At 23.2% G+C, this 24852-nt stretch overlaps 1 protein-coding gene and 1 non-coding gene across 5 annotated transcripts in view; one reads left to right on the forward strand and one right to left on the reverse strand.

The window, feature by feature from the left end:
- Positions 1 to 24852, reverse strand: part of LOC122497995 (M-phase inducer phosphatase) — a 236687-nt gene that overhangs the window by 171932 nt on the left and 39903 nt on the right. The window contains exon 1 of one of the 4 annotated variants that reach the window (XM_043605465.1): positions 1090 to 1095. The exons of the other annotated variants lie outside the window; for them this stretch is intronic. The gene's annotated coding sequence lies outside the window, so the exon portion shown is untranslated. Of the gene's footprint in view, positions 1 to 1089; positions 1096 to 24852 lie in introns of those variants that run through there. 4 annotated transcript variants of the gene reach the window in all.
- On the forward strand, positions 9483 to 9556 carry Trnai-aau. The gene has a single exon. It is a non-coding gene; the product is annotated as a tRNA-Ile (tRNA).

Here is a 24852-nt window from a genome sequence, read left to right on the forward strand (position 1 = left end):
ATCCACGTGGTATGCGCACGTCTCACGCTCTTTTGGTCCTTCCATGTCCGATCTTTCTAAACCTTGTTTCTAGGAAAGGTTCCCAACAAAGAATCCCAAACGTTACCTGGATTCAGCGAAGCCGATAAGGATGCTGCGCTTGTACTTTGTTTATAGAAAGATTTATCTCGTATCGGTTTTTTTTTTCAAGAACACAGGGAGACGGAAACGGAACATATTCCCCAAGGTTGAAAACATCACTAAATTATTAGATTGGTAATTTGAGTCAAGTTATATAAAATAGCTTTGTCCATCATCCAGCTTAAGATATTTCGGATAACGTATATGATCTGTTCGATCTTCGAGGAAAATGGTAATAGAGAAACTGGACCCAATTTTGGGCGGGATTTGAGATTTATCTTTTTTATAGCGCACATAAGGTACCACCTGTTATGGAGTATTTTTATTACTCTCGTCGACGCGTGCCATATAGGTGAAAAGTTATCTCGAAACGTCGTCAAGATTCAGAACAGATGGTCCTCTAATTCCCGACTACAACCGTATTTATTAACTGGGTGTATTTTATCTTCCAAGAAAACACTGTTTTCTGGAAATTATTTTTTTTTTAGGAAAATTTACAAAGCCAGGTGCTTTTTATTTCTTAGTAGAAAATAATTCTGTATTTATTTTTAACTTTTTTTCTTTTTTTACACCTTTCAACAAAACATGAAACAAAACATTTTATTGTGTACAAAAAATTATTCCTCTGTGTTCATTTTTGAAAACTGATGTTAGAAATGATTTCTATGTGGCAGGTAGATTATATAATTAGGATGATAATCGCTAGATTGGAGAGCAATAAATCTGAGATAGGACGTTATGTATGAAAGATGAACAAAGAATTTTTGGTCCATTCGCGACTGTATATAATCGGAATTGACGAGAACTAATAATAGCGTGCGTGCTCACACGTGATGCCCGCATAATGATATTCATCATCAGCGCAAATCACACGAGCGTAAAGTAGACACTCTGTTCATAGAGCAGTCAGTGAGGTAACAAAAGATGCTTTTGTGAAAATAAATTGGGTAGTGGATTTTTGCCTAAAACCCTTCAATTTTCTATGACAATATATATGAGGGCTCAATTCTATTAAAGAGTTGAACATTCCCGCACGAAAGTGTGACCATACGGCGAACCTGTAGTCTCCCCATAGTGGAATAAATGATATTGGTGTGGAATTTGGAACGCCACCATAAGATGTTGCCAATATTGGACCAATGTCCGTATAGCGAGTGTAGAAATCAATGTTGAATTTAAACTTCGGAAAATAGTAAAAATTGACTTTAGAAAAATGCACTAAAATTCCAGAAATTTTAGGTTTTACATTTGTAAATATAAATAAGTTACTTTACAATATTTTTTTTTGTGAAAATATCTATTCTATTCTTTCGAATTCAATAAATAGAAATTCTACTTTAAAAATTTCGAAGCACTAAAAATTTGCGCTAAAGAGTTTTATGGAATATTCATACACGCGCTCGTTTATTTATTTTTGGAACCTTTTTCCAAAAATTATTATAAACGAACTAACCTACATCTAACTGACCTATTTCATAGAATGAAGTTTAGTAAAAGAAAAAACTCATAAATTTTTTCAATCCTATTTAACACTAACAATCATTGTCATATGCTGAATTCCTGTGTATTATGAAACGAACAAGAATATCTTTTCTTTCACCTTTCCTGTGTATAAAGAGAGTACAAGGTCTGTAGTTCCGTTTCAAAGTGGTTCGACTTTTAGGAGTCTTTTTAACCAATTTTTGGTTTTGAAAGAAAACTGAAAAAACGACCGCGTTTTACGATCGTGGTTTCATGAGAATTGAAGAGAATGAAGTAGAAAAAGAAGAAAAAATTGTTTTCAAGGAACCTTTGAAGTTTGGTTTTTCAAAAACTTATTGCAGTGTATGGAGAATTATTGAGGATGTACGTCTTTTTATATAAAAAAATAAAGAAGAAGAAGAAAACTATGCACAAGAAAAAGTATATTTGCCTGAAAGATACCGCTGATATTGTGGAAAAATACATCCTACGGAAGTTTGTCTATTCGTACATTGTGGGTGTTGTCACAAACTTCATTCTTTACATAGTTACCGTGTCGTAAACTTATCAAAAATATGGGCATACGTGACTATTTTTGAATATTCATTCAAAAATCGCAATTCTTGGAAATCCAAACCAAAGAAAAATGTACCTGAAAAATAATAGTAAAAAACTAATATTCTTTGTCGATCTGTTTAATATCTTTTTAACTATAATTTATACATTCGAAATAAAATTACCAGCAATTAAATTTTTAATACATTGATACAAAACAATAGAAGAGAAAAAAATCCCAATTTGACTGAAATTCTTTGAAGGAAAACCATTAACCCTCATCAAGGTAAAATCCAAAAGGAGGAAAAATCTTCACCGTACGTAACTTGATACTCAACTATTTCCTAAGTAAACACACAATCAATTCGTTCAAGAAATAACTATGAAAATAAATCCTTTTTGAATTGTTTTCGAGAACAAATATAATATAAATTATAATACATTCTCATGTGATGAGAATTCGAAATTCCTTTTGAACAGAAAATCAAGTCATTCACATGAAAGTAAAAAATAATTATGTGCAAACAGCAAACTTTATTAATCCATTAAAACTTTTGAGTTTTAATTCCTTTAGAATAGCCTTTAGAATAAGCCTCAATTCCTTTAGAATATTCTTAGAAAATATTTCACATACTAATCAGACATTTTAATAAAAGCAAAAGGAAAAACTCGAAATTGAAGTTGAAAAAAAGAAATAGGTACCTAAAACATTAAAAGAATGGATAATTTTAATTAAAATTAAAAGGAATAGATTATTTCAAGTGAATAAGAAAAAAGATGAAAATACTTGTTCTTAGTGGTGTAAGTTAAAGGAAACAAGTTACAAAATAAAGCGCGAGCTCACAAAAGAAAGGGTTGAGAATATCTTCAAGTAGAAAGATTGAGAGGTAGATATAAAACCTGCTGGCTATACAAAGAATTCAAGTGCATTCAGAGAACAATTTAGTTGAAAATACAGCACGAACCAGATAAAATATGGATAGCAGAATTTTATTGTAATATTTATCAAATGTTTAACAACAATGCGGATTTATCTTTATCTAAAAAAAAACTGTTTCAGTATAGAACCAGTACTGCTTGCGGCAATGCTAAACGAAGTCTTTTTATAAACATTTAGCGAAAACTGATAATCATTACTGAGCCACACAAAGGGTTTCAAAATGTACTTTTTGTTTCAAAATCAGTCTAAAGGTCACAATTTTCATTCAAATTAAACAAAATTTTTTTTAAATCTTCGTTACTAAATTCTCTATTGATTCCTCGATGACGATTTTCTAATTTTTGTTTATTTATATTTATTTGTTTATAACAAATTATGAAAAAATCGATAAGTTGTTATATAAAATAAAGTTTTTAACATTTAAATAATTTTTCAGTATATTAGAAATCATATACTAGTATTCCTGAAGTAAAAAGTGTTATATAATTAAACTTTAATTAAATATACAATACATTAAATTAATTAACTTTTAAAAAAAAAATTTTTTTGTATAATTGACAAAATTCAATTTTTAGTATATTTCTTCGAGTTTTTTACCCGAAATTTAATGGATAATTAACATATAAACATTCAATATTAATTTCATAAATTTTTCAATTGTTTAAACAATTTTTTATTGTTATTTGTAAATTTTAACATTAATCAACAAAATTCTATTTTTTTCATTTTTCAACATTTTACGCAGTAAATAATTAAATACAAAAATAAAGGGTATTCTGTAAATATTTAACAATCGTTTAAACGAATTAATTATGTTTTTTTATTAAATTTTATTTAAAAAATTAAAATTTCGATTTTTTTAATCTTGAAATTTTTTTCTATTTAAATGAATTAAACTCAAAAATGTGGCTTGCAAATGATAATTTTTATAATTATTTAAACAAATTAATTATTAATATTTCAAATCAAGATACTAATTTACATTTTACTTTGATTTATAAAACATTTATATTAATTGTAAGAATATATAGCTATGAAAAGAATTTCCTTATATCTAATTTCAAAATTGTTTAAACAAATTATTTTTGTTATTTAAAAAAATTAGAGTGGTTTAAATAATAAAAATTTCATTCTTTTTAATTTTTACATGTTTTGTTAAAGAATTTATTAAAAACGAAATTTTAATTTTTTTAAATAAAATTTAACAAAAAACATAATTAATTTGTTTCTAATGTACTTACAATTTTTTTAAATGTTAAAAACTTTATTTTATATAGCAACTTATCGATTTTTTCATAATTTGTTATAAACAAATAAATATAAATAAACAAAAATTAAAAAATTGTCATAAAAGACTTTAAATATTTATAAAAATAATTTTATTCTTATGATGAATTTTATAAAAAAATTTTAATAATTTATTTCTTTCAACTAGTTTTATGCAAACTCTAATTTAAATAATTGAATTCCTGAGAAATTTTTATTATTCATGAAAAGAATTGAATTCTTACGAAGATTTTTACAAAAATTTTTTTAAATAATTGAATTCTGTTGAAAAAATTTTATGAAAATAGTAGATATTGGAAATCATTATTAAATAGCGAAAGGTTTGAAAAATAATTAAATTTTACAAAGAATTCTTTTAAAATTTTTGACAAAATAATTGAATATCTGTGTGGAATTTTATTAGATTTTTTTTAAAAATAATTGATTTCCTAAAAAGCATTTTATTATTTATGAAAACTAATTGAATTTGCTAACTAATTGAATTCTTGTGAACTTTATTAGAATTTTTCAAAATAATGGACTTTCCAAGAAGAACTTTATTAATTTTAAAAATAATTGAATTCTTTTGATGAATATTGTTATTTTTTGAATGTAATTAAATTTTGCAAAGAATTATCGACATAAATGAATTCTTTCGAAAATTTATTGATGTAAATAATTCAATTCTTGTGAAGAAGTTTAGTACAATCTAAAAGAATAATTGCTTTATTTTAAAAAAATTTAATTAAAATATTGTATTTAAAATAAATGATTTCTTTCCAACAATTTTATTAAAATATTTGAAAATAATTTAATTCCTGTGAAAAATTATAATATTTTTCTAAATAATTGAATTCTTCCAAAGAATTTTAAAAAAACATTTTTTTAAATAATTGATTTTTTCGAGAAATAGAAAATTAAATTTTGAAGAATAATTACAGTTTTCGAGCAATTCCTGCAAAATTGTATTAAAAATAATTGAAATCCTGCGATGAATTTTATTATATTTGTGAAAATAATTGAATAGTTGCAAAACGAATTTTATTAAAATTTTCAAAAATAATTAAATTCCGGAGAAGAATTTTATTATTTAAAAAAATAATTGAATTATTGTAAAAAATGTTATTAAAATGTTTAAAAAAGAATTGAATTTTTGTGAAAAATTTTATTACTTTTGAAAATAATTGAATTCTTTATAAAAATTTTAAAAACATTGTTTTAAATAATTGAAGTTTTCGAAATTTAATAAAAAATATGAAAATTTTATTTTAAATAATTGAATTTTTGTGGAAAATTTTATTTGTTAAAATAATTGAATTTTTCGATGAGTTTTATTATTTATGAAAATAATTGAATTCTTGCTTAGAATTTTATCAAAAAATTATTTTTAAATAATTGAATTTCCATGAAAAATATTATTATTAGTGAAAATAATCGAATTATTGTGAAGAATTGTGTAAAAATTTTGTTAAATAATTGATTTTTTCGAAATTTTTTTGGAAAATGCTATTCTAAATTAATTGATGAAAATATATAGAAGCAAAGTAGTCGTCTGCAAAACGATCGAGGGAGGCATTAGTTCGAACAAAATCAGCAACCGAAAAAATTTGAAGTTCATTCAAATATAAAAGAAAATTACCAAAAGAAGGCTAACTGTAAATTTATAGACACATCAAGAAGGGGTGGATGTAAAAAAAAGTAGAATACAAGCAAGAAGAGAAGACACAATTTCTGACAGACGAACTTCCGGAGGAAGTATATAAATGCATTCTCCGCGTGACACACTCGCACTCTACCCCCAATATACATAAGTTCCACATTTCATCTTTAAATTTATACACATTACATGCATCTATAGAGGATTTACCCTCCAAGTCTTTATCTTGCGCGCTTCTTCTTTTAATAGCTAAGATAAATTTCTCTAACAAATAATTAAATATTATAATTATAAGTCACTATAAAAGTATAAATTAAATAACTACATTATAAATTATTAAATAAAGTAATTATGGTTATTAATAAACAAAAAAAATTAACTTTATACTTTTATTTTTTGTCATCTTTAAAAAGATTCCATATTATATTATTATGTTATAATTATTTTTATTTTATAATTATAATAATTATTTTATATTATAAGATTATTGTTACTGTAACTTCATCAAAATTATTTTCATTATTTTAATTCAATTATTATTTTCTACAATTTTAAATTATTTTTTATGAAAATAATAATTGAATTGCAGTCAAATTTTTATTATTTATGAAAATAATTAAATGTTTGCATACAATTTTTTAAAAAAAATTTCTTTTATTAGGCGAAATCTATTAGTTTAAATTTAAAGAGTAATTAATTAACTAACAATTAATTTGTTTCATTTAGTGTTATTACCACAGTGAAAACGGATTGAAATAAATAAAATTTCCCTAATCAACAGCAAGGCGTTAATGAAACTGTATCTGAGGGGGAAATGAAACCTTTTTCGGATTTCTAAAAGTGTTATGTTTTTCTTTGTGATGTGTGTGTGTTAAAGATGTGAAAAGAAATCACGTAAGCCTAAAAACGAAGAATACGAGAAGGGTGCTAGAAGTAATTGACTCTTTCTATATACCATAGGAAGGGCTCTCAGCTGTGATTCCTTCCTCGGGGGAATTACTAAAGCAACGTTTTATCGTTTTAACGTTTCTCGTCGTCCTGTTCCTGTCGGGAGTTCACGGCCTTCTTTGCCCCGCTTATAAATATAACTGAACGAGAACGAGAACGAGAACGAGAAAGCTATATATGTATATTTATGTATAAATGAGGGAAAAACTATGAGTCTTATCTATTTACGAATGTATATAAAAAACGACCTCACTTCCGGAAATCGAAAATCTGCAGTGGCATGCACGTGTCTTCTGTCAATCTCATTGTCAGCCGATTGAATCCTTTAACTTTCTAGGCGCACTTATCAATACAATAAATTTTACTTCAAATCAAAACCAAGTCAAAGATTGCAAACGACTAATTAAGTAACTTATAGCTTAAAACTAACTAACTAACTTAATTACTAACTTACTAACTAACTAACATACTAAGTCACTTACAAACTTAATTACTAATTAACTTACGAACTAACTTAATTACTAATTAACTTACTTAAATTAGTTACTAACTACTTACTAACTAACTTACTTAACTTAGTCACGAACTAACTTACTAACTTAATTACTAACTTACTAACTAACTAACATACTAAGTAACTTAATTACTAATTAACCTACTAACTTAATTACATAAATTACTAATTAACTTACTTAAATTAGTTACTAACTACTTACTAACTAACTTACTTAACTTAGTCACGAACTAACTTACTAACTTAATTACTAACTTACTAACTAACTAACATACTAAGTAACTTACTAACTTAATTACTAATTAACTTACTAACTTAATTACTTAAATTACTAATTAACTCACTAACTAACTAACCAACTAACTAACTTACTAACTTAGTTAACTTAGTCACGAACTAACTTTCTAATTTAGTTACTTACTACCTTACTAAGTCATTAGTAATGAAGTTTGTAAGTTAGTTAGCCAATTAGTAAGTTAGTTAGTAAATTAGTTAGTAAATTAGTTAGTAAGTAACATCCGATCCCTCAGATATCTTTAGATATTAAAGATTAAATCATTTACAAGTTTGAATTTCAATTTTCTAACCTCAAAAATTTGTCAAAATAACTTGTCAAACAACAGGGTTGCCACAGGTCAGGGAATTCAAAGAAAAATCAGGGAAAGTAGAATTGGTCAGGGAAGTCAGGGATTTTTATTAAAAGTACTGGAAGAATTTAAATTTTTAGAATTCATAAGAAAATTCTGAATTTTTGTGTTTTTTCTTTGTTTGCCTCATAAACAATGAAACTACCACGAAACCTTCAATTTTTTCTATTTCTGACAATAATTTCCAATTAAATAACTCTATTCCTAAATACATGAACTTTAAAAGGTATTAATTTGAAATTTTTAAAACTTAAATTTTTAAATAGTTTGTAAAATTTACCACTCGATAAATTTAAATAAAAGATAATATAAAATAACATTTTAAACTTAGATTTTTGAAGAATTGTAATATTTCCAATTCTTCTAAAATAAGTTAAATTTTTTAATATATATTTCTAATTAATTATTAAAGATAATGATTGCAAAAATTCAATTATATATGTTCAAAAATTTACAAACATTCTCGTCAAACTTTCAATTATCTTTATAAATAATAAAATTCTTCTCCGAAATTCAATTACTTTCAAAAAATTTTAATAGAATTCTTGGCAAAATTTTAATTATTTTCAAAAAATTTCTTCAATTCAATGATTTTCAATATCTACTATTTTAAAAAAAATTTTCTCAAAGAATTCAATTATTTCAAACAAATTTTGATAAATTTCTACGAAAACATTTAATTATTTTCATAAATAATTAAAATTCACAAAAATTCAATTATTTACAAATTTCTTATAAATTCCTTCGTAATAATTTCATTATTTTCATAAACTATATACAATTTTTTACAGAGATTTAATTATTTTCGTAAATAATAAAATTCTTTTTAGGAATTCAATTATTTTCATAAATACTTTTAACTAACAATTCTGCAGAAATAATTTTTTTTGAAAAAGTTTAACTGAATTTTTAAAAAAATTATTTCACGTTTTTATTTTCTAATATATAATTAATTGAAGAATTTACGAACAAACGAAATTCCGTGTAAAATTGAATTGTAAACAAATGGATTTGAAAAGTATTAAAAAACTTTTTCAAAAATTATTAAAAATAATTTATTTAAAGAAAAATTTTAGTAAAAAATTCTCAATATTAAATTTATTAAAATTTATCAATAAATATGATGGAATTTTTTTGTAAACACTAAAAAAATTATATTTTGGAGAAATTACAAATAATTGCATTTTTTTGAAAAATTATTGAAAATAATTTATTTAAAGTAGAATTTTATTTGGAAATTCTAGAAAATAATAATTGAATTGACATGATAAAAATAATTTTGAAGAAGTTACAGTTTCTATGAAAAAGAGCCTCTATATTAAGAATCAATTCTGTCCAAGTTAAGAATGATCAAAATAGCCTAACAGCACAGCTGGCCTGTTAGCTCAGATGGTTAGAGCGTCGTGCTAATAACGCGAAGGCCGCGGGTTCGATCCCCCCACAGGCCATTTTTTTCCTACAGCCAATAATTAATTCAAATTATATTTTTTTTCTTTTTTTTTATTCAAACATAATATGATATTGATCTTTTAATGATTTTTTAATTAATTAATTTTTAATATTAACATTTGATTGATAATAAAAATGAAGAATAGAATTAAAATAATCTTAATTTGTAACGTTTACCACCACATCTCTAATTGGAAGTGTACACAAAGCGAATTTTATTAACACATAAAAAGAGCCCCAATGGAGAGGAAACTAGTACTTCATGTACTGCAAGTTTGCAATTTACAATTTCATGTTTCATTATTATCATTTACTTCTGTAGAAAATTTAGTATAGAACAACTAATTTTTACAAACGAATATAACTTTTCAAAATTTTCATTTTTTTTGTTGTTTTTTTTTCAAAAAAATAGCTTTAGAAAAACAACCAATATCACGTTTTGAGCTTAAAACATTTGTTTTTAAGGGACAATTAAAGATTTTTGATTTACACTTACTGTATTGATAAAATATGACAAAATATTCGTCAACTACTTCCGGGGCGTATTAGCGAGTTTGTCCCGGACGCTATGATTAAAGATAAATGACCAAGTAAAATTTCTAATTTTTCTAGTCATGTTATTATAGAAATTCCGTCAAATGTTATTAAGAAATAAATTTATTTAAGTTTTCTGTATTTTAAAACATTAATCAAAATTTAACACCTTTTCATAAAAAATCGAGGAACACGTTTCTTAAATGTAACTACAATTGGGCTCACACTTTTTTTTACTTACAATTAGCTTTCTATTTCCACTTTTAAATGAAATGCAATAAATTATTGTAAGTCGATATATTTTCAAAACTAGAATTTTTTTTCTTTAAAGAAAAACTTGTTTCATAAGCGTGTATATTAGTAAGTTTAGGATTTTCCCTCAATGAAATATCGCACGTCAGTGGTTTTTCCCGCAAGTAACCGTAGTTTTTAGTAAACTAAAAGGTTATTTTCGCTTTAAGTACAATAATTAAAGAGGAAGCAGGTAAAAAGGTCTGCAAATCCCAAACCCCCTGCATAGAAGTGTAAATTCAATGAGTAAACCATTATAGGTATGAAAAAAAAATTTTTTTTTCTCTTAAAATTATTTACGGGATTCCCCTTTTTAAGTATATTTCACGCCCCAACTGACTACAAAACTTTATGACGAAATAAAATTAACTAAAACTATTATATAAAAAGTTTTTTAAAAAGCAACGATTTTTTTAAATTTAAAGTTCTGAGTCATTTAATTAAAATACTAATTAATCAATTTAGTAATTTAATTAATTATAATTAAGAATTTAATTAGTAACAAATTAATTTATTATACCCTTATAAGTTATAAATAAGATAGTAATTAAATAATTATAGGAAATAAATTAATTAGTAACTAATTAATTATAATGAATAACACATTACAAATGAATTAATTATACCAAATGAATTAATTAGTAATCAATGTATTATAATAAATGAATTAGTAATTAATTATAAGAAATAAATGAATTAATAATTAATTAAAAATTTTAATAAATGATTTATTTAGTAATTAGGTACCTAATAAATTTTGAATATTTTATCTTAATTTATGGAATTAAACAGTTTCAAATATAGATTTTGAATAATTCAAAAAACATTTTGGAAATTATATTTTCAAAGAAATACTCCAAACTGGAATTTTCAAATATATACATAGACTCTCCCTTCAAACGTATAGTCACATCAAAAATAAAAATGTGTATGTCACGAATCGGAGTTTTTTTTTGTTTCAAAATTTTAGGGATGATTTTCCCCTTTTATATTTTTAGAATAACCGTTTTTCCAATGTTATCATACTCCCTTTTTTCATTAATTTTTCTGTTCATGTAACAATTCCTCCATCACAAAATAAATTTCGTAGCATTTGATAAATTAATTCTAAATTAAAGTAAATGTAATTTACTTACAGTAAATATAATTTTAGTTGGTTCAAATAAAATTTTTATTTAAAACAATTTTTATTTAATTTTATTTAATTAACAATTTTTTTTTATTTAAAACAATTATTATTTTGTATTATAAAAATATTCTAATTCTTCAAAATTATTTTCATCATTTCAATTATTTTTCAGAATTTTTAACTAAAATTCTTCTTTAAATCAATTAATTTTCGAAAAAGTTCTTTAAGAATTTTCAAATTCATTTGTTTACAATACTCAATTTTACGAAATTTCAATTATTCGTAAATTCTTCAATTAAATATATCTTAGAAAATAAAAACTTCAAATAATATAAAAAAAATTCAAATTAAACTTTTTCAAAAAAATTAAATTCAAAATTCACTTATTTCTAAAAATTCAAGCTATGTTGCTTTTAATATTCAATTATTATCTGAAATTTTAACTGAAATTAATTTTTTTAATAAATTTTTATTAGAAACTTCAACGAGAATTCGATTATTTAAATACAAACATAAATAATTTATTGAATAATTGAATGTTTCTTAAAATTAAATTCTCAAAAAGAATTTTATCAACAAATTTTTAATTGAATTCTTTTGACGAAATTAAATAAAATTTAATTTTTTAAGAATAATTACATTTTTTGAGGAATTTGATTAAAACTGAATTAAAAATAATTGAAATTCTGCGATAAGTTTTACTATAGTAAAACTTATCGCTTCTAGGAAATCGCTTCTAGGAATTCAATTATTTTCATAAATATATTTATGAAAATAATTGAATTCCTATAGAAAGAATTTTATTATTTAAGAAAATAATTGAATTTCTGTGAAATTTTTATTAATATTTTGTTCAAATAATTGAATTCCTTTGGAAAATTTTATTAAAATCGTAGATAATAAAAATCATTGAATTGAGGAAAATTTTTGAAAATAATTCAAATTTTGCCAAGAAATTCATTAAATTTTTTTCAAGAATAATTGACTTTTATAGAAGAATTTTACTATTTATAAAGATATTTGAAATTTTGACCAAAATTTTTTAAAACTTTTTGAACATAATTAATTTTTTAATCAATTTTTATTAGAAAATTCTACGATAATTCAATTATTTAAATATAAAAATAAATAATTTATAAAATAATAATTGAATGTTTTTTAAAATTATTGAATTCTAATAAAGAATTTTATCAACAAATTTTTAAATAATTGAATTCTTTTGACGAATTTTAATAAAAAATTTTAAGAATAATTACATTTTTCGAGAAATTCGATTAAAATTGAAATTCTGCGATGAGTTTTATTTTCTATGAAAATAATTGAATTCCTAGAAACAATTTTATTTTTTAAGAAAATAATTGAATCTCTGTAAAAAATTGTACAGTTTATAAAAATAATTAAATTCTTTTGGAAAATTTTTGAAAATAATTCAAATTTTGCCACGAAATTAATTATATTTTTTGCAAAAATAATTGAATTTTAGAGAAGAATTTTATTATTTATAAAGATAATTGAAATTTTGACCAAAATTTTTTAAAACTTTTTGAACATAATTGATTTTTTTAATCAATTTTTATATAGAAAATTCTACGAGAATTCAATTATTTAAATACAAAAATAATTTATGAAATAATTGAATGTTTTTTAAAATTGAATTCTAATATAGAATTTTATCAACAAATTTTTAAATAATTAAATTCTTTTGACGAATTTTAATAAAAGTTTTTAAGAATAATTACATATTTTTCGAGAAATTCGATTAAAATTGAAATTCTGCGATGACTTTTATTTTTTATGAAAATAACTGAATTTCTAAAAAGAATTTTATTATTTACGAAAATAATTGAATCCCTGTAAAAATTTTATTTTTTATAGGAAAATAATTGAATGATTGTGAAGAAATTTATAAAAAATTTGTAAATAATTGAATTCCTGTAAAATTTTTATTATTTTATGAAAATAATTAAAGGTTTGCGTAGAATTTTATTAAATTTTTTTTTTTTAAATTGAATTCTTTTGGAAAATTTTATTAAAATACCTAGTAGATATTAAAAATCATTGAATTCAGGAAAATTTTTTGAAAATAATTGAAATTTTGCTAAGAATTTTATTTGAAATTTTGGAAAATAATGGAATTTCGGAGAAGAATTTTATTATTTCTAAAAACAATTAAAATTTTGAAGAGAATTTTTTTAAATTTCTGAACATAATTGAATTTCTGCAATCATTTGTAATTTCTCTAAATGTCTCCAAATTATATCGTACAATAATTTATGAACTCTTTATCCCTTTTCAATAAAAATTACGGACTTTACGGACCTTTGTTCTAAAAAACTGACTTTTACGAACTTGAAGCAAATTTACAGACCTTTACAGGATTTACGGACCTAGTTCGAGCTCTGTAACTAAAATAAATTATTTATATATTGAAGTTAACGATCACTCCGAGTCAAGCCAATGGATAAAAATTAATTTGAAAACCGAGTGACAGAATCACTATTATATTATCAAATAAATTATATTTGGTTTAAATACAAATTGTTATCTGGATGTAATACCCAGATTTTCGAATTTTTTTTCGTTTTAAGAAAGAAAGAGAATAGTTAACTGAAATTAAAAATAAAATTTTTTTTTATTTCTCATAATAGTTGTCAAGTGCTATCAAGTGTCAAAAAATAATTTCCCTGAAAAAAGAAAAAATAAATAATGTAGCTGCATTTATGAACCAAGTATTATGTGGATGTGGTATAGAACTACAAAACTGCAGCTTTTCAAATATAAATTTCCCCTCATCTAATCTTATAAAATAAACAAGAATTTAAAAAGAAGATGCCGAATTTTTGATGATCTCGCGCGCATAAGCACGCATAAGTGAGAAATGGCGCCTTTTTTTGGCGCACATGTGCTCGAGACGTCACCTCGAAGGACAACCGAAGAGTTTCAGCGATTGGCTGAGTGTTTTCTTTTCGGGTCAATCCGGAATTGTACGACAGTGTATACGGTGTGGCACGAGCCAAAAGCAAGTAAGTCTTCTGAGGGGTTGGGGTCATGGTACCCCAATAGTCGTGAGTGTGTGTGTGAGCGTGCACACAATCAAGACTACTACATATACATATATACATTTTATATATAGTCATGCATGTACAGGGGTGGCGCGTATTGAACTGCACTGCGCCAGGTGGCGACTGCCGCCCCATGTGTGCTCATATGTCTGTCCCCAAGTGACGTTGAAACGCACCCATGTCCATGTAACTTCTTTCATGGTATTGAAGAAATTTTTATATATGTTTATACGAAAAGTATACACGTACAGAGAGATCATAAGTGCAGACACGTCATGCTGGGCACTGGCGATTATATTAACGTATACAGTCTGTACCATATTTTTATCACAACCGCGAAAGGGCGCAATTGTTTCACACTAAGATTGTTAATTACAATTTTTTTTTTGTTTTCCGGTTCGGATCCAGTCTTATCGCATAAGATAAATAGAAAAAGGGTAAAAATTAAAAAATTAAGTTTTTAACTTCTTTAATAACACTTTGTTAAAATTGCATAATACATCATAAAATAACTTAAATTAACATTACCCCACCCCCCTCTCAAAGGCGTGACGTAGTTTATTAACGATCCATCATGTAATTTTTAGGTTATGTTGAATGACTAGAAAATTAGTAGATATTCACCAAATATTTTAGTAATTTCTGTAAAAATAATTACTCTAATTTGACCACTAAATTATTTGTCTGAATACTAATAATTATATATATTTTTTAATATAATTATGGAATAGGTAGTTTTCAGTAGCTCTCTTCTAATTCAGGTTTCGAGAGTGAGGGTGCGGATGAAAGAACCGGTTATAACCTATGGCACATCAGTGTGTTATATAACCTGTTCTTTCATCTTGCACCCTCATTTACAATTTTTTCTTCTTTTAATAATTTTTTTTATTTTTAGTTTGTCAAAACTGCTACCCCTTTCGTTAGTAGAAAACTATACTAATTCGCATTTAGAAAATAAAATACTATAAATAAATTTCAGAACAATTTTCTAATTAACTAAAATAATATTTAAATATCAGAATAATTTATATCCCGTGTAGAAATCACCATGCTATGCCTAAAATGATTATTGGCCCTAGCTTGGACCTAACTTGGCAACCCCTTTTTATATATCCTAGGCTGGTCCTAACTTGGTACTAGCTAGGAGATCCAGTTATGACTTAGAAAAATTTTTAGGAAAATAAAGTGTCAAAATTGATACATGAAAAACATGTAAAAATTGATAAATATTCTCAATTAATATTTATAAAATTAATTGATAATCACATTTGTTTAAACAATTTATTGTTTGACATAAATCAGAAAATTATACAAATACTATAAAATAAAGTTAATTTATTAATTTATTAATTCAGCAATTGTTTAAACAAATAATTGTTATTTACTAACTTTTTACACAATCAACCTAGAAACTAGCAGTTTTTTCTAATTTTGCAATAAGTAAATACTCAGATTAGTTAATTGCAAAATTTTAAAAGACTACAAGTCTCTAGACGCTTTATTGTCTTAAGAATTAATAAATAACAACAATTTTTTGTTTAAACAAATGCTGAATTGTTAAAATTATAAATTATCTTCATATTTCACTACTCAAGTGTAATAATCGCGAAGTTAGATAAAAACTGCAAATTTTTAAGTAATTTGTTACAAAAGTTAATATAACAGCAAAATTTATTTATTTATTTAAACAGATACAGACTGCAATATAATTATCATTAGTATAATATATTTCTAATTTCGTTCGCTGATTTTCAGTTTCGTTTAAGTTGGTGCTAAACACTAAGAGATATTGCAATTCGAATGTGGGCTGACCCACCCAGGTCCAACCCAGGACCTACCTGGGCTTCCTAGTTTCATTAGCAAAAATTTCTAAGTCCAAGTCTAAAAAATTTTTTGCAACAAAAAATTAATGCTTAAAATGATTTAGAATAATGAAAAACGTGTTTTTAACATAAATTTTTTTAACATTTTTTTAAAAAGTGGATCACCCGCTTAATTAATTAGGAAAAATTTCCAAGTCCAAAAGACGAATATTTTTTTTAGACCAAAAAATTAATGTTGAAAATGATTGAGAACAATGAAAAACCTGTTTTTAACGAAAATGTACAGATATATTTTTTTCTTGATATAATATAAAAATATTAATTTTTGAATTTTTATATTTGGATATTATTTTATTATTGTTGTTGTTAAACTATTTTTTTATTTATTATCGTGTATTAGTGTCAATAATTACTATATTGAATCATCAAAAGCAAGTCCACAAGTCACTGACAATACAAATTTTGTACTCAACTAGTTTCATTAGCATAGTGGTTAGGGCGTTAGTCTCGTAGTCCGTAGGTCGTAGGTTCGATTCCCGCGTGCGTTAGATTTTATTTACTTCTTAGGTTTGCGTTTATTCCGATTTTTCTGCGTTGTATTCGTATAAGTATGCAATTTAATGATTATATATACTGTAAAATAATTTAATTAACAAGTTTCTAATTTTTTTTATAATTTTTAATGTATATATTAGAGGAATATATATTAATCTCTACATATACTAACATTATTTATGAATTCGCTTTTGGTCATCACTTAATTAAAAAAAATTATAATTAATTAAAACTAATACTTATTATTAATAATTTAGGTTATTTCTTTAACAAATATTATTAACTAATTAAAATTATAATGAAATAGAAAATACTGTCTGAGATGGCCCTTTCTAGGTCCTAAAATGGACCCATAAACTGGTCCTAACTAGGCTCCCAAGTTAGGACCAGACTAGAATCGCATCACCACCCATTGTTGGTCCAACCTACACTGCCAACCTAGGACCAAGCTATTAACAGGGCAAAATAGGTAGGACCTGGCTAGGACCAATTTTCATTTTCCACACGGGATTAACTAAAATTCCATCTAATTACTTAATCCTAAATTAGCTGTAATTTTATTCAGTTAAATAAAATAAGCAGAAGAAATCAATATATAAAACGCAACTATAAGGGAGAGAAGAATTCTGTTAAATTCTACTTCCCCAAAAGTTTCCCTAAAAATTTCATCCTGTTTTTTTTTAAGAAATGATTTAAAAGGAATATGAAAAGAAATGTTAGAATATCAACTTCCTAAATCAGTTGACCAATAAGCCTTCAAAATAGCTCAAACGGTCCTCAATGATTGTATTTAAAAAAAAAATTGCGCCAGCATGAGCCATTCCAAAAAAGACCAATGCAATTTTTTTGATTTTATTCAATCATTTCAAAAGCTGTAAGACGAGAAGGGAGACACATCTTCTAATGATTAATTCCACCTTTCGATTTTGACCCTAAATAATTTTTTTTGTAAATTCTTTACTCTTGTCTTAATTATTAACGTTACTATTATTATTATTATTGTTATTATTTTTTATATATTTTTTATTATTATTAACACTTTTCTAGTTTGTTCTTTTATCTCCTACTGATGTTATCAACACTTGTATAATTTTTTTAATAACTATTTAATCATTATTATCTTTCCATAGGAATTAAGATTTTCAAAAATTTCAAATTTAAACCTTTTAAAATTTAATACCTTTTAATTATTTTTAAATAATTGAATTCCCATTTAAAAAATGTATTATTTTTGTGAAAATAATTAAATTCATAAGAAAAATTGTATTGAAAATAATTGAATTGAAAAGGAAAATCTTATTAAAATTGCAATTTTATTAACTAAATCTTGTAAAGAATTTTGTCAAAATTTTTTTAAATATAATAGCATTTTTCAGAAGAATTATATTTAAATTATTCGAAATAATTGAATTTCTCAGAACTATTTTCTTTCAATTCTCTGAATATATTTATTTTGCCAAGTTTATTAAGTTTTTTGAAAATAATTGAATTTCGGAAAAGAATTTTATTATTTATAATTGAAATTGTGAAGAAAATTTTTTTTAACTTTTGAACATAATTGAAATGCAAATTTTTTAGTGTTTTTTAACTAAAATTCTTCTACAAATCCATTATTTTTAATATTTAATTAAATATTTTAAATAAAATTAGCAATTTTAAAAATATTAGAATTTAAAAATTTGCAAATTAAAATTTTTGTTGAAAACATTAAAAAAAATTCATTTTTGGAGAAATTACAAATAATTGGAAAAATTCAATTATTTTTAAAGAAAAATAAAAAATTCTTCTTATAAAATTCTACTATGATCAAAATTTGAAAAAAATTCTTGTAAAAATCTCAATTATCTTTATAAATAACAAAATTCTTCTCCAAAGTTCAATTATTTTCATAAATGTCAAAAAAATTCTTGTCCTAATTTCAATATTATTTTCAAAAATAAAATGCATTTTTCTAATTTCAATGATTTTTAATGTCTACTATTTTAATAAAATTTACAAAAAAGAATTTAATTATTCAAAACAAATTTTTAATAAAATTGTATGCAAACATTTAATTATTTTCATGAATCATACAAATTTCACACGAATTCAATTATTTTCATAAAAAATAATTTAAATTCTTATTTTTAACAATACTTTTATAAGTTGTTTAATTTAAAAAAGGTTTGAATAATTAAATTATTTTTTAAAAAAATTAAATAAAATTGTATTTAAAATAATATTGATTTCTTTCAAACAATTTTATTAAAATATTTGAAAATAATTGAATTCCTGTGAAGAATTCTAATATTTTTTTAATATTCTAATGTTTTTGTAAATAATTAAATCCTTCCAAAATATTAAAAAAAACATTTTTTTAAATAATTGATTTTTTCGAGGAATAGAAAATTAAATTTTTATGAATAATTCCATTTTTCGAGCCATTTCTGTAAAATTGTATTAAAAATCTTTCGATCAATATTATTATTTGCGAAAATAATTGAATAGTTGCAAAGCGAATTTTATTAAAATTTTCGAAAATAATTGAATTAATGAGAAGAATTTTATTTTTCATGAAAATAATTGAATTTTTACGAAAAATGTTATTAAAATGTTTAAAAAGAATTGAATTTTAGTAAAAAATTTTGTTACTTTTGAAAATAATTGAATTCTTCATAAGAATTTTATAAACATTGTTTTGAATAATTAATTTTTTCGAAACATAATAAATACAATGAAAATTTTAATTTAAATAATTGAATTCTTCTGGAAAACTTTATTTGTGAAAATAATTGAATTTTTCGATTAATTAATTCAAAATAGTATTAAAAATAATTGAAATTCTTCGATGAATTTTATTATTTATAAAAATAATTGAATTCCTGCTTGGAATTTTATCAAACATTTTTTAAAAAAATTGAATTTTCATGAAAAATATTTTTATTAGTGAAAGTAATTGAATTATTGTGAAGAATTTTATAAAAATTTTGTTAAATAATTGATTTTTTTGAAAATGCTATTTTAAATTAATTGAATCGCTGTGAAAATTTTATTATTTATGAAAATAATTCAATTTTGGATAAATTTTTTTTAAAATAATTGAATTCTTTTGCGAAAGAGTTTTAGAGGTGTGAGGGACAGAAAAAGTGAATGAATGAAAGAACATTTAAATTATTATAGTTAATATTAAAAAATTTAAATTCATAAGAAAAAAAAATTCATATGAATTTGAAATATTACAATTTTTCAAAAATCTAAGTTCTTTAAAATTTCTAATTAAATTCATTTAACATTTGGAGTTTTATAAAAATTTTAAGTTAATACCTTTTGAAGTTCATTTATTTATGAATGAAGTTATTTAATTAGAAATTATTGTCAAAAATAGAAAAAATCGAAGGTTTCGTGGTAATTTCATAGTTTATGAGTCAAACAAAAAAAAATCACAAAAATTCAGAATTTTCTTATGAATTCTAAAAATTTAATTTTTTTCACTACTTTTAATAAAAATCCCTGACTGTTCCCTGACCAATTCTACTTTCCCAGACTGTTGCCTGACCCGTGCAACCCTGAAATTACTATGTATGACAATTTCGACGATTATTACTATTATTACTATTATTAAAATAAATTTTCTTCTAAATAGAGCACTTGGGTGTCAATATGCATGTATACACACACATATACATAGACCGGTCTAACGGGCGCGTGCCACCGTTACGAACTGCAAATGTGCCCCCTCTTCTCATGTACATGTTTACCCTGTTAATGGTTTCGTGTTAGTGGCCCCTCACTCAGCTAGAATCAACCCCTAGATTGTTCATCTATCCGTATATATATGCATGTGCTTCTAGTAGTGCATGTCCTATATATATATATATATATAACTAAAGCAGGCAATGATGCTGAATGATCCGACTATTAATTTCACACGCTTTTATACAAACTCACCAAGGGGGCTGGAGAAGGAGGATTTAGAGAGCCAGAGGGGGAGGGGTTGTTTTCTCAAAGACACCATTTCTGATCGATTTCGATTTAAGACGATTAATCTTCCAAAAATCTTACAAGAAATTTACCCACATAGTAAGTATATATATATGACTCTGAACCCCCCGTAAAAGTTTACTTTTATAGGGGTGATATTCCATATATTTTTTTCCGGAAACAATCATTGACTTACAGTAAAATTTTTTGCTTATGGATTTTTTTTTTTTGCTTCGAAAAGAGCAAGAAATAAAAAATTTGAAGAAAATTTGACAAATTTCTTTATAGAAGTAGAAATTATTTTTTAATTCTGTTGCGATAATCCATCATGGAAAAGACTTCACCTGGAGCAAAAGTTTCCCTAAAATAGCAAAAGTTTTAAATGAAAATAAATAAAATTTTCGCTCATGTTTGGTCGCCACCCTGTACCCAGGGAAATAATTAACGAATAAAAATTCAAAATATTAAATTTATTTACCACTTTTTAGAATTATAAAATTTTTCGAAAACATCAATAACTCCTTTTTTAATAAATATATTAATCATTATTATTTTTTCAACGGAATAAAAAATGAAAAATATTAAAAATTTGAATGCAAATTCAAACCTTTATAAAACATGAAGAAATCGAGTCCTCCGAGTCTTCGACTCGGAGTGATCGATTTCTTCATGTTTTATAATAATTAAAAATGACAGAATCATTATTTCGCCTATTAAAAGAATTTAAAAATTGAAATTAAAGAAAAATTACTGTAACTTCATGAAAATTATTTTCATCATTTCAATTCAATTATTATTTTCTAGAATTTCCAACGAAAATTCTTCTTTAAATCAATTCTTTTTAATAATTTTTCAAAAAGTTTTTTGACAATTTTCAAATTCATATTTGTTTAAAATTCAATTTTACGAAAATACGATTATTAGGAATTCTTCAATTAAATATTCATAAAAAATAAAAACTTCAAATATTTCCAACAAAATTTAATTAAACTTTCTGAAAAAAATTAGTTCTATAAAATTAATAATTAAAATTACGAAACCTTTTCAAAATTCAATTATTTCTAAAAATTCACGCTATAAATATTTTAATATTCAATTATTATCTAACATTTTAACTGAAATTCATTTCTAAATAAATTTCTATTCGAAAATTCTGTGAATTTCATTATTTAAATACAAAAATAAATAATTTATTGATGAATTAAATTCTCATAAAGAATTTTATCAACAAATTTTTAAATAATTGAATTCTTTTGACGAATTTTAATAAAATTTTTAAGAATAATTATATTTTTCGAGAAATTCGATTAAAATTGAATTAAAAATTATTGAAATTTTGAGACAAGTTTTATTATTTATGAAAATAATTGAATTCCTGGAAAGAATTTTATTATTTAAGAAAATAATTGAGTCTCTGTAAAAAAAATTGTAGTTTATAAAAATAATTTTTGAATTTTTTTGGAAAATTTTTTTAAAATAGTAGATATTAAAAATCATTGAATTGAGGAAAATTTTGCCAAGAAATTTATTAAATTTTTTACAAAAATAATTGAATTTCAGAGAAGAATTTTATTATTTATAAAGAGAATTAAAATTTTGACCAAAATTTTTCTAAACTTTTTGAACATAATTAATTTTTTAATCAATTTTTATTAGAAAATTCTACAAGAATTCAATTATTTAAATACAAAAATAAATAATAAATAATAATTGAATATTTCTTAAAATTTAATTCTCATAAAGTACTTTATCATAACAAATTTTTAAATAATTGAATTCTTTTGACGGATTTTAATAAAAATTTTTAAGAATAATTTCATTTCTCTAGAAATTCGATTAAAATTGTATTAAAAATAATTAAATTCTGTAAAAAATTTGATTTTTCCTAAATACTTGAATTATTGCAAAGAAATTTATAAAAAAATTTATAAAGAATTGAATTTCTGTAAAATTTTTATTATTTATGAACAGTTTATAAAAATAGTTAAACGTTTGCGTAGAATTTTATTTTTGAAAATAATTGAATTTCTGCAATCATTTGTAACTTTTCCAAAATTAATTTTTTTTTTTAGTGTTTTTAACTAAAATTCTTTTATAAATCCATTTTTTTAATAATTAAATCAATATATATAATTAAAAAATTTAACTATAATTTCAGAAGAATTTGAATTACATATTAAAATTTTTCAAAAATTTAAGTTCTTTTAAATTTCTAAACAAAAATTCATTGAAAATTGAAATTTTCTAAAATTTCAAATTAAAATCTTTTAAAGTTAAACGATTTATGAAAATTGTAAACGCAACTCTTGTAAAATTGAATTTATTTTAAAATATTTAAGTCCAATTATTAATTAAATAATTTTTGAGTAATTGCTATTAAAAAACTAAAATTCTATTAAAATATTAAATTTTTTTTGAAAATAATTGAATTTCTAAAAAAGCATTTTATTATTTATGAAAATAATGAAATTCTTGCAAACATTTCATTAGAATTTTTTAAAATAATTGAATTCTTGTAATGAATATTATTATTTATGAAAATAATTGAATTTAGCAAAGCGAATTATATTAAAATGATTCAAAATAATTGAATTTTCGGGAATAATTTTATTAGTTATCCACATAATTGAATTAATTTAAAGAATTATTTATGTAAATAATTGAATTCTTGGGAAGAATTTTATTAAAATCTAAAAGAATAATCGATATATTTGAAAAAAATTTAATTTCAATAAAATTGTATTTTAAATAATTGATTTCTTTTGAACAATTTTATTTAATTATTTGAATTCCTGTGAAACAAATTGAATTCTTCCAAAGAAATTAAAAAAAAACATTTTTTTAAATAATTGATTTTTTCAAGGAATTGAAATTAAATTTTTAATAACAATTACATTTTTTGAGCAATTCCTGTAAAATTTCAATTATTAAAAATAATTGAAATCCTGGGATGAATTTAATTATTTATGAAAATAATTGAATTATTGCAAAAAATTTTATTAAAATCTATTTTATGATTATTTTTATTACAATTTTTTCAAATTTACAAAGCTTTTTTTGAAATTTTTTTAAATAATTGAATTCTCGAGAAAAATTGTATTATTTATTAAAATAATTGATTTCTTACGAAGAATTTTATTATTTTTTCTGAAAATAATTTTTGTGAAAATAATTGAATTATTAAAAAGAATTGTACTAAAAATAATTTAATTGTATAGCAAAATTTTATTAACCCCTTAACAGTCCATGGCCCATATATGGCCACGAAAAGTCGTGCCACCTTCGCGTCTGTGGCCATATATGGCCATCTCAAAAAAAAAATACTAAACATGATTTGATTTTAGTAGCGAAGTACATACTACTGTTTTTGGGGTCGCTGAATCCGAATCTGAAGTCAGATTTAAAAAATTCAAAATGGCGGACCCAAAATGTTGACTTCGAAAAATAAAAAAATTTCAAATTCGCTTTAAACTCGTTACTTGGGGGGTTTTCGGGGTCTCTGATTACAAATATGATGTCAGATTTTTAAAATTCAAAATGGCGGATCCAATATGGCGGATAATTTCAAGATTGATGCGATTCGATTAAAATTCGTTTCTCGGGGGTTTTTGGGGTCGCTGAATTTGAATTTGATGTTCGTTTTACAAAATTCAAAATGTTGGATCCAATATGGCGGATAATTTCAAAATTTATGCGTTTTGATCGAAATTCCGTTCCCGGGGTTTTTTGGGGTCGCTGAATTCGAATTTGATGTTCGTTTTTCTAAATGCTAAATTTTGGATTCAATATGTCGATCAAATTTTTTGAATGTTGACAAATTTGTCTAAAATGTTTACTCAGGGGTTTTTGAGGTAACTTCATATTTTTTTCGCATCAATCTTGAAATCATCCGCCATATTGGATCCGCCATTTTGAATTTTGAAAATATGACATCATATTTG

Source organism: Leptopilina heterotoma, unplaced genomic scaffold, assembly GCF_015476425.1.
Source record: "Leptopilina heterotoma isolate Lh14 unplaced genomic scaffold, ASM1547642v1 Lhet_14, whole genome shotgun sequence".
Classification (NCBI taxonomy): domain Eukaryota; kingdom Metazoa; phylum Arthropoda; class Insecta; order Hymenoptera; family Figitidae; genus Leptopilina; species Leptopilina heterotoma.